The sequence below is a fragment of the Caretta caretta genome, chromosome 9, assembly GCF_965140235.1.
Source record: "Caretta caretta isolate rCarCar2 chromosome 9, rCarCar1.hap1, whole genome shotgun sequence".
NCBI lineage: Eukaryota > Metazoa > Chordata > Testudines > Cheloniidae > Caretta > Caretta caretta.
The window spans coordinates 101,837,071-101,851,233 of record NC_134214.1 but is presented as its reverse complement, the minus strand read 5'-3'; the positions used below and the strand labels follow the sequence as shown (position 1 = coordinate 101,851,233).

General features: G+C 48.0%; 1 protein-coding gene across 16 annotated transcripts in view; it reads left to right on the top strand.

Annotated features, from left to right (window-relative positions):
- The window catches only part of HTR2C (5-hydroxytryptamine receptor 2C), a 459,369-nt gene that overhangs the window by 169,448 nt on the left and 275,758 nt on the right, over positions 1-14,163 (top strand). The gene's annotated exons all lie outside the window — the stretch shown is intronic.

Sequence of the window (14,163 nt, the reverse complement as noted above, 5' to 3'; positions counted from 1 at the left end):
GCTAGAGACTGGCGTGCTGGCTCAGGAGCTAGTCCTCAGCACGCTGTCCCCCTGGCTTCTGGTTTTACTGAATACCGTAGTGCGTGCGCGCTCCCGGAAGTGGAGCTCTGGCCCCAGAAGAAGTGGGTTACAGATTGATGGCAGCGATTGGAAACGTGGGGGAGGAGGGCCACACATCTGACTTTTCTGCCAGCGTGGAATGGAAATAGAGCAGAATGCAGATGGGTTGTGTGGGCAGCATAGTGTGAACTACCTGGGACAAAAGCGGTTACTCAGTACTGTCTGAACGGGAAGTAACAACAAAGACTGAAAAGATTAATGGAAACAACCATTTGGGCATATAATATGTGAAATCCACCAGTGCATGGCTCTGCTGGAGGAAATCTAGACACAGCCCTGGCCATGTTATACCTTTGCCTTCTCCTGTTGTGACATGTTTGAAAAGTGCTGTAAGCAATAGTGGGAATATCAGACCCTGGCTTGTCTCTGATTTTGGAAGATGAGCAAAGATCTTCGGTGGGCCTGACCTGCAGCTCCCGAGAGACTGGACAACCCAGGGTTGAAGGGGCGCAACCATCCTCAGCTGGGGTACGCTGTCACAGCTGCATTGAAGTCAGTGGCACTGTGACAATTTGCACCAGCTGAGGAGCTGACCCTGAGTATTACATGTGGGTAGAGAGTCTCCTTCTGCAGCATAAACGAGCAGAAAAGGGCTCAAGCAAAATGTGGTGTTCACTTTAATCTTTGTAGGACTTTAATGATAGCTAACAATGCCATCAAGCCAGCCATTTCCCTTTCTCTGTATACTGTCATTTTATTTTGATGAGATGATTGATATGTTTCACTTCCAACGTTGTTTACTAGATCCCTTAAAATGTCCTTAAGCCACTCACTGTCAGGGCGTGAACTGTATAGGCAAAACAGTTCAGTGATCAAGTCAAAAGCCACAGAAATGGCGTGACTAGGAATACAGCTCACAGCCAGATGATGGTATGCTGTGCTCCCATGCAACAGATAGTCCCAGCGCTGGCTAGGATACACACACAGTGCTGCCTCTGCTCACAGAGCCATATCATAAATCTTCACTCTGCGTCACCCTGTGCTCCTGCTTAATGAATAGGGGAGCCAGCCATCACCACTGCGTGATCAGGGAATGGCTCTGTGTGCAGCACGGCTCTCATGAGCTTCGAGCCTGGCATTGTTCCTGTCATTGGTCCTAGCAAAGAAAAAAAGACTAATCCAAAATCCTTCAACAGCCATGAGCCTGAAAACAGTCTTCTCAGGGAAAAAACCCCACAGATTACTCTTGAATGACTGAACTAATGAAATTCCCAGTTGGTCTGATTTAATTTGAACTACGTTATGTAGCTTGATTTGGAAAGAATATCAATTAGAGCAGTGTAAGGCTGGAAATCCCAAAACATGAGTTAAGATCAAGAGCTTTCGTGCAAACTATCCTAGAGGTCTCATTGTGACATATAATTTGTGTGTGTTTGTGTATGTGTGGTGTGTGTGTGTGTGAAAGGAGAGAAAGAAGGATTTAACTACATGGGTATCATTATGGAGTCATGTACCAAGTCCCAAGTTACTACCTTAAAAGTGTGCCCCACGTTTTCCAGAGAAAATTGGGGAAGTGCACTCATTTGGCATGCAGTTACTTGTGTGTCTGTAGAAGAAATCGCAGAAGTTGTCAATTACTGCTCTGTTCAACACTGACTTAATAGTAGGGACTGCCAATAGTCCAGGATTTTCCTCATTGTCTCCGGGAATCCATCTGTTCCGATCATGGCTCCAGGAGGTACCACATACAGTAGATCAAAGTCCAGCTCAATTTACTGATAATGCCGCTTCTACAATCATTCCACACCCTAATTCCTTTGCCTGCCATTCATAGACAGGGGAAGAGGGTCTAGCATTACAAAGCATAGGAGGAGCTTAGAATCTGAACTCCCTGGGGCAGCAGGAGTTAGGAGCATCACAGAGGTGAGGCATTTGCATCTCAGGGGGAAGGAGTGACTAATGCTGAGGCTTATTTACATCTTAATTATAGAGTAATTATAATAGCAATTGTATAGAGTACTTTGACTTTTCTTTCTTGGGCTCAGCTTGAATTAAGCAGCCATCTTTTAAAAAATGTTAAATGACATTGCAAGTTTTTGTGTGTGATTCTGATTCCTCCATTGAAATGTAACAGCCTGAGGCTTTTCAGCTTTGCCTTTTGCTGCTGGACGCCCCATTCAACATTGGTGGTCAAAGGGGCAGCATCTGGAGCAGAGGGGTGTTTGGCAAAAGAGGCAAAATCATCGAAAGGGAACAATACGGCATGGCCAAAACCCTCATGGGCACCGAAGCTTGTTCTCTTCCCTGCTTTTTGACTGGGTTTCTGCGAGCCCTGAAGTCTTTGCTGCACGGTTTGGGGGTGGCGCAAGAGGTGACCTAGCCGACAGTTACAAGGAACTTGATGGAGAGTACCGTTTGCTGGAATAGGTCTGAAAATAGGCAATGTTGTTAACTAGCTAAGACTGTCTCAGGTGTGCAGGTCCTGTTAACGGTGCTTTTATGGAGCCTTAGAGCGGTATTTGGAAATCTTATTTTCTTATTTCCGGCTGGGAGGCATTAAAACAGCTCCCGATTTTTCAAACTTGAATCAAAAGGCAACCTAAAGCAGAGAGATGACGACGTTGGTGGTTTGTTGCACCCAGGGATCCTACCCCGGCTTTCCCTCTTCCCTTGCGTTAAGACAGGCCAATGTCAGGACAGACCTCGCCCCAGGAACAGATGGTGCATCTGGAGTTTTTAGGGGCCTGTCATATGGCCCAGTTTAGGGTTAGGGAAATGGAGACCACTTGCCTGAGGAGGTGCTGAGCCGGGTCCTTCTCCGTGGAGCTGGAGTGGGGTAGCTGGTCTCCCTCTCTCTCCTTCCCTCCTTCCCCCATGGTGCAGGGATGTCTTCACCTGTCTCATAGCAGCAGTCTGTGGGGATGCAGGGTTATTACCCCCTCCCCAGAGGTGGGCTGAGAACACTTTCCCCTCCGTCTGCAGGGATCCGGCAGTTCCGGCTCCACTGGGTTTTATGGCGGGGTGGTCACTGGCTGACTCTGCAAATGCTTCAGCGAGTATTGAAATGGGCACGTTCAGCCACAGACAGGTCTTCGGAGTGAAATTTGCCACCAGAAATTTGCTCAGACTGACCCTCAAATTAGCATCGCCTCAAACGTCACCAAATTTGCGATCCAGGAGTTTGGACAGAGAACATCCTTCTACCCAGAGACCAGGGGCTACTCCACATTGCTCAGAAGTATTCTAGATTTCTTAGCGCTTGTAATCCTGCCCCACTGATACTCAGCACTGTAACCATGGCATAAATGAGGAAGCAAAGGGAAGAGTACGGTGTCTGATTGTGGCATGTTCGCTCTCGGTTGGATCCCTTCCCAGCCTCGACACACTGCCTGGCAACTAACCTTGGGCTGAAAGTGCAGTCAGGGGTAGTTGTCCAAGACACTGAGGAAATGTGGGATGGCTTCAGAGAAAGGAACCACAGTGAAAATCACGAGCCTATGTTGTATTTTTGTACTGAAATTTCACAACAGCTCTTAACTTTGTGAGCTGAGCCCTAGAACATCCTCCTGCTGCCTCCAGGTTGGACCAGATTTCCCAGCTGCCTACTCTGCTTTTCACTATGCTGATTCTGTAATGACCCTGCTGCCCCCGACACAGCTCAGCATGCTGGAGGGATGGACATGCCTGTCGGAGAGGAAAGGAGGACAGAAGCGCTGAGTCTGTCTCTGTGCTACCAAGATTTGGCTCATGTGAATCTGGATGAAGCTTGCTGTGCTACGCCTGGGACTGGAATGGTTTCGCTCCAGAACAGAGTTTTTTTAACCCGTGGTGTATCCTGTGCTGACAGCCGTCCTGCCGTGACCCATGCAGGTGTGTCCGAACTGGTGTTTAATAGCTTCTGAGTCACCAGTGCAGTGAAGGGTCTCTTCAGGTGGCTGCATTTCTTGCAGAAATAATCTTCTGAGGACTGTGAAGGGGAGTGAGCCCGGGTGACTGGTGAGCACTCCCTGTCCCCGCGTTCTGGCCACTGCTGCTGCTCTAGCAGGCCGTGCAGTGCTGTGACGGAGCCCTGGGTTTTGCCTTTTCCAATAGATCTGTAGTTTGTCTTCTGCAGTAAAACTTATTCACTTCTGCTCTTCTTGGGGGATTAGAAGTGAATTGCCTCAGGGGTGGCTGCTGCCCTGGAGGAGACGCCCGTCCGTGTGATGCTGAAGCCACGGAGTGTTCTGCCAGGAGAGGGCAGCTTTACATTTCAGCCAGAGCTGCCTAGGAGAAGCTCAGCAGAGGTACCTCATGGGAGCCCGTGGTTTAGTCCAGGCTATACGAGGTGGGGTGTCTGTGAACATCCTGGGATAATCTTTTACTGTTGGGTATTTTTAGATACAGGCTTTAATCCTGTAATACTTGAGATTTTCCATCTGTAATTTGCAATTTCTAAACTCACAAAATAGTTTTATTTTCCTTTGTTTTCGTAACTCTTCATTGCCTGGCAGGGCTTTCTCCCTCTAAGCTAGGGTGACCAGATCGCACGAGTGAACTATCAGGACACACTGGGCGAGCGGGGAGGTGAGGAGAAGACAGCCATAGGTGCATAGCCCCGACCGGAGCCATGAGAGGGGGCGTACAGCCCTAAGAAGCTGCAAGAGGGGTGTACGGCCCCTGCTGTAGCCCACACCACAAGCCACGGGGCAAGGACTCAAGGACTCATGGCCCCAGCTCCAGCCCCCAGCAGAAGCCACGGGGCCGGGGGTACAGATTACTCCTCACTCCCTTCCTCCCTCCCTCCCTCCATCCCAGTGCCCTTCGCCACAGCCCCACCACCACAACTAAACAATGCCCCACATAGACCCCCACTGCCCTGACACATAAAGATCTCCTCCACTGCCCAGCACCCCCCAACAGGCCCCCACTGCCTAGCACCTCAAAACATACAAACCTCCCCCACTGCCCAGCGCCCCGCACACCCTCACAGCCCAGCACCCCACACACACACCTCCCAGACACTCACTCCATCACACCCTGCCCCCTTCCCTGGCCGCACTCACCAGCCCTGCTGGGAGGTCTCTGGCTCCTAGGGTCAGAGCGGCGAGGGGGTCTCCAGACTCTCCACGTGCTGCGCCTGCCACAAGCGCCAGCTCCGTGGCTCCTATTGGCCGGGAAAACCGCCACTGGGAGCTGCCGGAGCCATGGAGCTTGCAGGCGGCAGCAGCCCACAGAGCCCCCTATGCCCCCAACCCCGACCCTAAGAGCCAGAGGGACCTGCCGGGGGGTGAGGTGGGGAGTCCCGGCAGTGCCTACCTGGGGCGGTGCCCAGGAAGCATCTGGCAGGTCCCTCTGGCTCCTAGGGTTGGGTCGGGTCGGGTGAGGGGAGGCGGAGGGCTCTCTGCCCGCTGCCGGCACCTGCAAGCCCCGCCCCCGCAGCTCTGATTGGGCAGGAGGGAGCCGGTGCAGCACGCGGAGACCCCCTCTGCCTCTGTGCCCAGGGGCCGCCCGCACTGCAGGCTCCTGCCAGCGGGGGGGAGCCGGGGGCTGCCCCAGGAAGCACCGCCATGCCAGCCCCGGGACTTTGGCGGTGATGGTGAGCGGTCCGTCCCTGATATCGGGACAAAGGGCATCCCGACCGATGTGCAGTTGGGACACGGGACAAATGGGTTAAAATCGGGACTGTCCCGATAATATTGGGACGTCTGGGCACCCTACTCTAAGCAGTCCCTGTGAATCGACAGTGGCTGTCTTTGTGTTTGATAGTATTCCGCCCCTACCCTTGTTCGGAGGCCGGTTGTAGTCCTTGGAGAAGGCATTAGCAAGGACATTAGGGTTGGTCTACATTAGAAGGCAGCACTGGTCTTTGCTAGAAGTGTGATTTTTAAACCAGTTTAGTTACCAAGGGCTGCAAAAGGCTGTGTGGACAGTTTTATTTTGGTTTATTTCAGGTTAGCTTAAAATGATCAGGAATTGGTTTAAACTAAACTGAAATAAGCCACTCTTAAACCAGTAGGAGTGTCCAAAAAGGGATTTGCTCTGGTTTAACTTAAATGGGTTTGCTTCATATCTTCATAAATGATCTGGAGGATGGTGTGGATTGCACTCTCAGCAAATTTGCGGATGATACTAAACTGGGAGGAGTGGTAGATACGCTGGAGGGGAGGGATAGGATACAGAAGGACCTAGACAAATTGGAGGATTGGGCCAAAAGAAATCTGATGAGGTTCAATAAGGATAAGTGCAGGGTCCTGCACTTAGGACGGAAGAACCCAATGCACAACTACAGACTAGGGACCGAATGGCTAGGCAGCAGTTCTGCGGAAAAGGACCTAGGGCTGACAGTGGACGAGAAGCTGGATATGGGTCAGCAGTGTGCCCTTGTTGCCAAGAAGGCCAATGGCATTTTGGGATGTATAAGTAGGGGCATAGCGAGCAGATCGAGGGACGTGATCGTTCCCCTCTATTCGACATTGGTGAGGCCTCATCTGGAGTACTGTGTCCAGTTTTGGGCCCCACACTTCAAGAAGGATGTGGATAAATTGGAGAGAGTCCAGCGAAGGGCAACAAAAATGATTAGGGGTCTGGAACACATGAGTTATGAGGAGAGGCTGAGGGAGCTGGGATTGTTTAGCCTGCAGAAGAGAAGAATGAGGGGGGATTTGATAGCTGCTTTCAACTACCTGAAAGGGGGTTCCAAAGAGGATGGCTCTAGACTGTTCTCAATGGTATCAGATGACAGAACGAGGAGTAATGGTCTCAAGCTGCAGTGGGGGAGGTTTAGATTGGATATTAGGAAAAACTTTTTCACTAAGAGGGTGGTGAAACACTGGAATGCGTTACCTAGGGAGGTGGTAGAATCTCCTTCCTTAGAGGTTTTTAAGGTCAGGCTTGACAAAGCCCTGGCTGGGATGATTTAACTGGGAATTGGTCCTGCTTCGAGCAGGGGGTTGGACTAGATGACCTTCTGGGGTCCCTTCCAACCCTTATATTCTATGATTCTATGATTCTATGCTTCCATTAGGCGTAGAAATTGATGTGAGTCGGGTATTTCTTTAGTACAATCCCGTTTCTTTACAGAAAATGTCCACAAAGTCCTATTTCCCTGAACACAGTAGGAACAGCAATAGCAGGCAGTTTCCTTTCACAGTTTCCACACGTGTGCCTTTCAAGCCAGTACTCTGCCCAAAAGACGTTCTCTCGGCTTCCTCCCAGGGTCTCAATCACACTGCGTCTCTTGCTGTCTAGTTCTTTCTGTACACACTCAGACAGCTGCGACCAAATGAATGCCCCTGCCCATATATTTGCAATCAGTCAGTCAGGCCACATGGCTCTGATTCTACTTAGGCCTTGCCATATTGGTCTATGCCTTGGTCAGTGGCTTCCAGTATTTCAGCTATGACTAAACAAATGGTATTTAGTTGCTCTCTCATTTAGCCTTAATAAAAGGGAGCGAGCAGGTTCATCAGCTTTGATGAAGTCTGTGATTGCCCATAGATCAAAGACACTCTTGCTATATTACCAAAATCGTGTGACAAACAGAAAATTCTCTTGATTTCCCTGTAAGAAATATTATGTCTTGTGAGATTAGACTAAAGTAAAGTGGCAGGCCGTGTGTCGTTTCCTGAGCGAGAATGCAGAGGTGAATCATTTTTAGGTTGCAATTTGTTTCAGCTCAAGCAGTGCCGGCAAGGCATTATTGACTCGGGCCATTGCTGTAGCTGGATTCCAGCCCCTCTCAGCTGGGGATGGCAGTCCACCAGAGCACTGGCCCAGGGCTTTAGTTAGCGCGGAACAGAAATCCGTCTAAACATAAAACACAGAGCTAGAGAAGCACCTTAGACTACATCCAGGTCCCTCTATTTGCACTGATCTGCTCTTGTTGGGTTGCTTGTATTCCTTTATTCACCCTACGTGTGGTGAGGCAGCAGATGAATAGTTCTCTCCCATGTGTATATAGCTCCCTTACCTCCTACGTTTGTTGGTAGCCATATCATTGATCACAGGGATTCATCTGTGTTACAGTGCAGTACTTTTAAAAGAACCATATACATTAAAATGCTTATCTGTTTTGGAACTATGTTTCCTGCTTCTGCAGTGGCAATTTTCTGTAAGCAGGAGTGGCCTGAGGAGTGGGTTAGTCAGAGAGGGTTAATTGTAAGATTTTTTTAATAGACAGAAAACCCCTGTGAGGTTTTGTTTTGCTGTGGAATAAATAAATAACCAAAAATGAACATGATCCTAAGTCTTACATTATTAAACCTCTTGCAAAGTAGGCTGCTGTTGGCCAAGCGTGCTGGTCATCTTCTTCAATTAATCAGTTCTCCAGACAATGACGGGAATCTCACTACCGCCCACTGCAGCTCCTAAATGTTTCCCAGTAGAATAGCCAGCTGAACCTAAGAAGCCGTGCATTGGTTCACGACGGCACTCAGGCCCCTCAGCACTACTGCCAGGCAGTCCTCCTACAAAGGAAGATAATTTAAATAATGTAGCGTGACTTGCGCTGTGTGTTTCTGCCATGTGCCATGTTTGCATTTCCAGGGCAAAGAGTGCTCCTTCCTGCAGCCTCTGAATCCCTTTTCTCCCCAAAGATTTGTCCCGCTCCTCCGAGAACGGATGAGGAGTTCACAACACCCGTGGCTGTGGAGCGCTTCTCGTCATTAGGAGCCTCTCTTGTGTGAGCTGTTTGGATTCTGGTCCCCTCATCAGCGTCAGCACCTGAGCTCCTGCTTGTGAAGGATTGAGTGCTGATCCTCAGGGCTGCCCACCAGCGCTGGTGTGCTGAGTGAGATGGGCGGGCTCCCTCGTAATGGCCCTTCTGCCCTTCCTCCATCCTTCTTTCTTCTCTTCTTTTTCATCCCTTCCTCTTTTCTTTCTGTTTTAAAACCTCTTGTCTCAGCCTTTGACACTGAGCCCCCTCTGGCTGCGAAGGCGGAATGTGTCACGTACTGGCAAGAGCCACTGTTTGTAGTAGGGCCATGTGAGAATGGCACCCTGCCGGCAGACAGGCTCCCCGTCTCAGGGCTGGTGGGGAGAGCCAAGTCTCAGCTCTAAGAACAAACAAACAATCAAACATCAGTACATCCTGTCTTCTCTCCACAGTGCTTTTGTGAGGAGAGAGGGAGAGGCCTCGCTTTGGCTGTGTTCCTGTGTCATGGCTAGCAATCTCTTCCTTTCCGTCCTAGGACAATCCCAACTCTTCAGTAGTTACTGATTTTCTGCTCCCGTTTACCTTTCTATTTCAATTCCCCTGCTGCCCCCCGACTCTGGGGCAGACACCCTCTGTGTCCTCTCGGTCTCAATACAATGTCCAATGTACCCGGCACGATCAAAAGGGAACAGTGCCCCAGGTGTGAGGGCTCCCTCCTGGTGTAATGGCAGGCTGTGTTGTGCAGATTTGTTACTACCCCGCTGCACTGCACATCCACTGTTGAGTCTCATGTTAGACTCTACTGGACAAATGGCATGTATTCCAGCCCCACTGAGCAGACAGTGTCTGGGAGGGCTGCAGTTCTGCCCTTTCAGTATCAGATAGGGTGGGAGAGCATAGAGAGGGAGAAAACTGGTGGGGGTTGAAAAGCATTTGACAGGAGGCCTGGAGGAGTAATGGAGAGGACTGAAAGAACAGTTCTGGGATTGGACCTGGCTGGGCCATGGGCAAATAATCATTCTGAACAAAGGGTTAAAATATTAACTCCACAAGACAGTCGAAGGCAAGGAGAGCAGAGAGAACAGGGAAGATCCGAATCTGTTTCGCTGTTGCAGGCCGCTTATCCACCTCTGCAGTCCCGTGGCTTTGGGAGGTACTGATCTGGTATGCGTGCTCAAGAAGATGTTTGTTGTCTGTGTGTTGCCAAGAACCTGTGGAGAATGACCCTAGTACGTTATCGCCCAAGCCTTCTCAGAGCACAGGCCAAGACAGTGTGCGCCATTCCAGGAGTCAGCCTTTACTCGCCCAGGTTGTGTGAGATGCTGCAGTCATGTGTTCTGCCCAAAGTCTAGTGAAAGCCGCCCTGGCACTCCGATGGCAGGATGCCCTCGCTGTTTGCAGAAGACGATTTTTTTTAAAAACAGTGACCATTGTATCCCATTGTTCAGGATTAACAGAATTTCTGTGCATAGTTTTGGTCCATCATTTTGCACTTTACGCTGGAAAACAAGGGGCATTACCTGTGAGCTGAATCAGTCTGGCTCTGATTGTCTGCCACCTAGTGTAGTAGTAACACATTTTAAATCATCCCTCTTCTGTTCCTGCCTGGTGAAAAGGCATACCCTGTTTCTGGCCTGACACCAAGGTCAGGCAGGAGTGACTGCATGAAATCAGTGGAGTTACAGTGGTAAAAAACTGATGTGAGTGGAGAATCAGGCATTGTAAGCTCAAATCTTTAGGATACAGTCATTCATTTATGGGTGTGCTGGGGCTGAGGATTTATTTCCTTCTCTGACTTTATTAACGTTCTCCTGTTGGTTTCTCCTTAATTTAATTCTCCTTCCTTATTGGGCCTACAGGCCCTTCGTTATTTATTGTTTCCTTGTCCTTCGAAAGTATATTTTACATAAGAAACAATGTTATAGACAATTAGATTATTTATTGTGATTTTTTGCCTTTCCAGTACTTACAGATTCTAGTATTCTTTTTATGCTTTTGACACTGATACTCTAAAGTTTCCTTTGTCCGGTTTTTGTTGTTGTCCTTGAATACCTTTAAAAAATCCACCCTAATGTAACGTCTTTGTCTGCATTAATTTCATGTTATGAATTTAAAATGCAATGGGTACATACCAGGGAACTGGACAAAAATGGCTCTCCAGCTCCAAAGGGTACTTGGTGCCAGTACATTTTGTGTACCAGTGAGAGTTACATGTTCAGAAGAGATGTAATACAAGTAATTTAAATATTTCTCTCATGTTTGACTATATTTGTGGTGTCTGATCGAGTGGGTTAGCAAAATAGAGACAGATGGCAATGAATTAATTCCAACACATCATCATCACAATGCAGCCATTCTAACTTCTCTGCTGCACTCACTCCAACTGGAGCTTCCCCGTTTAAATGTCCTCTGCCACTCGCAATAGCATCCTGTGTAAGGATGCAGTAAGAACTGCAGCTTGAACATGAATTAAGAATTTGTGTTAGATATAACAGTTAGAATTTCCATTGCTGCAGGAAATGAATAGTAAATGACAAAAGGAATTGACTGGAATTAAACTGTAATTCACAATCATAATGTGTGAGAGCCCTACCCCACTCTCCTGAAGTCAGTGGGGGACAGGTTGGCCTCATATTATCAGCTGAATTTTAAAGAAATTCCCTTTTCATCCTACATTGACAAAACTGATGCATAATCAGTACTTAATTTGTGCCAGGGCTTGTCAGGGCTGAGCCCCGGCACCTCTGGGCTCGGCCGTTCAGAGCCCCGGCACCTCTGGGCTTGCTGCATGAGTTATGAATGTAAAATTTGCTTGAGCCCCAGCACCCATTTCATTACAAATTAAGTGCTGTGCATAATGTTATGTCTCTGGAACAGGGAAAACAGTGGCATCAATTAGCACTCTGAACAGCAAAACCAGATAGCTTTCCTACTCTGCCTGAAGAAGAAAAGGGGTACTTGTGGCACCTTAGAGACTAACCAATTTATTTGAGCATGAGCTTTCGATGAAGTGAGCTGTAGCTCACGAAAGCTCATGCTCAAATAAATTGGTTAGTCTCTAAGGTGCCACAAGTCCTCCTTTTCTTTTTGCGAATACAGACTAACACGGCTGTTACTCTGAAAACTACTCTGCCTGTTGTCACAAACTCACTCGCAAGTGAGTAAAGCTGTGTTGTGTCTTGTGTAGCAGTTCCAATCACACCCCTGTTGGACTCTGCCAGCGTGCCGTTCCCATCACTTGTTGTGTACCCGAAGACGCAGCAAACATGTTCATTGATGTAAAATATTCTGGTTGAGTGTGCTAATAGTCCATTGCAAAAACACATGACAAGCACCATGGCAAGTGTAAATTAGTGAGTGTAGCCAGACTGTCTAATATTGCTGGTAATTGTTAGCTAGTTTGGAGTTTTAGAAGCTTCTCAATTGCTTAGGTGCCTTTAAAAATCCCACCCAAAATGAATAAATTTTCTGTGCTAACATTTTTATCTTTACACAATGTTTGTACTGTCTAATAATGTCACCTGCTATATTAACAGCATCCTCAGGACTCCAAGAATTGCTCTTAACCATATGCTCATTCTGTGTCCCAGCTGTCTGTCCACCTAATCTCTCTGTCATATATCAAAGGCACCTGTCACCCATGTTCTTTTCATGAGAGAAAGTATTAAAGTCGATATGCACAAAATTACCGGGAGCACTTCAACATGCGTGTGTGTATGTGTGTATGGACAAATACATGGAAACCTCACTGGCATTCTAACAACCTCTGTAATGCAAATCTTACTTCATCAGTGGAAGATCTCTGCTCAGAAAAGCTGAATTATTACAGCACTTGTTTGATGCTTGTGCCTTGCTGTACGAGTGTGAAGTATTATTGATTGGCATTAGTATAAATTTGAGATGATATCGGTCCAGAATGTAATAGCGTGAACTTTTCTTCCTCAGCGTTTGGCACCCGAGTTCAGAGTTCATAAGCAGGGAAACTGTTAGGATATAGATATTCAGGCCTGTCTGTAAAGGCCTATATTCTAAGAATTTAGGAGTATTCTTATCACTTGGCTAGTTAGAGGTATAAAAGAAAGAATCAAAATTACTGTCTGCCGGTGTAAGGTCCTTCTCTCAATGTGACAGTCTGAGGCCCTGTTCTTAGGCTAAGGCCTTTGGCTAAGCAACAGAGGCAGCCATAAGCTGGGAAGTGACCGGTCACCTCCTCACGTTCCAAACTAGTCACATTGAAAGAAGGTGCTATTGGGCTGTTAGGAATAAAATCCTATCCTGTTAATGCCTGTCACCTCCGGAGAAAGGGAAGTGCCTAGAAGATGTAAAAGGAAACTTAGCTTGATAGCATCCTGTCTGGCAAGAACTCACTTATCAATAGCTGGGATGTGAAATCCTCACTTCTGTATTGTTTTGTCATTATAGTTCCCACTTTGCTATTGTTTGTCTGTATAATCTCTGTCTGGTTCTGTGATTGTTCCTGTCTGCTGCATAATTAATTTTGCTGGGTGTAAACTAATTAAGGTGGTGGGATATAATTGGTTACATAATCATGTTACAATATGTTAGGATTGGTTAGCTAAATTTCAGGAAAATGTTTGGTTAGGGTATAGCTAAGGAGAACTCAAGTTTTACTATATAGTCTGCAGTCAATCAGGGAGGGGGGGGATGGAAACAGGGAGTGGGGGTGGGTGGGTGTGTGTGTGGGGGAAATGGGAACAGGGAATGGGGGTGGGGAAATTGGAATCATGTTTGGCTAAGGGTAGGAATGGGAACAGGGACACAGGTGTAAGGCTCTGTGGTGTCAGAGCTGGGAAGGAGGACACTAAGGAAGGAAACTGGAATCATGCTTGCTGGAAGTTCACCCCAGTAAACATCAAATTGTTTGCACCTTTGGACTTCGAGTATTGTTGCTCTCTGTTCATGCGAGAAGGACCAGGGAAGTAAGTGGGTGAAGGACTAAGCCCCCTCACAGAAACCACATTCGGTTTCTGTCTGTGCTTTTCCTCTCTGTAGCTGAGTCTCTCCCCACCTGTGTAAACCCTGAGGAATGGGCTCTCTGTGGACAGAGTGTAGAGGAGTGGGGGAGGTGAGATCTAGCCCAAGGCACAGCTCTTCCTTCTTGTGCACTCCTGCATCCCCTGCTGCTGCCCTCAGGACTATTCAGAAGACCGTTAATGTCCATAATGGACAAACCACAGGTTACAACTGGAGCTCTGACAATGTGTCTAGTCAGAGCCATTTAGAGGGGAATGAACAAACCCTTTAGGGTATAAAACATTAGCCACATATCTGCTGAAGACCAGCTGCAGTGGCCTCGTTCCATCCTAAAATGTTAGTGCTGTTATAGAGCAAATGATAAAGCGAGAAGGATATTTTTCCCATGTGGAAAAATTCTCTGGCTCAGATAAGAGCCTCACATGACTCCATGTGACTGGGCCGTGGCCATGCCGGATGCCTCCCTGGTACCC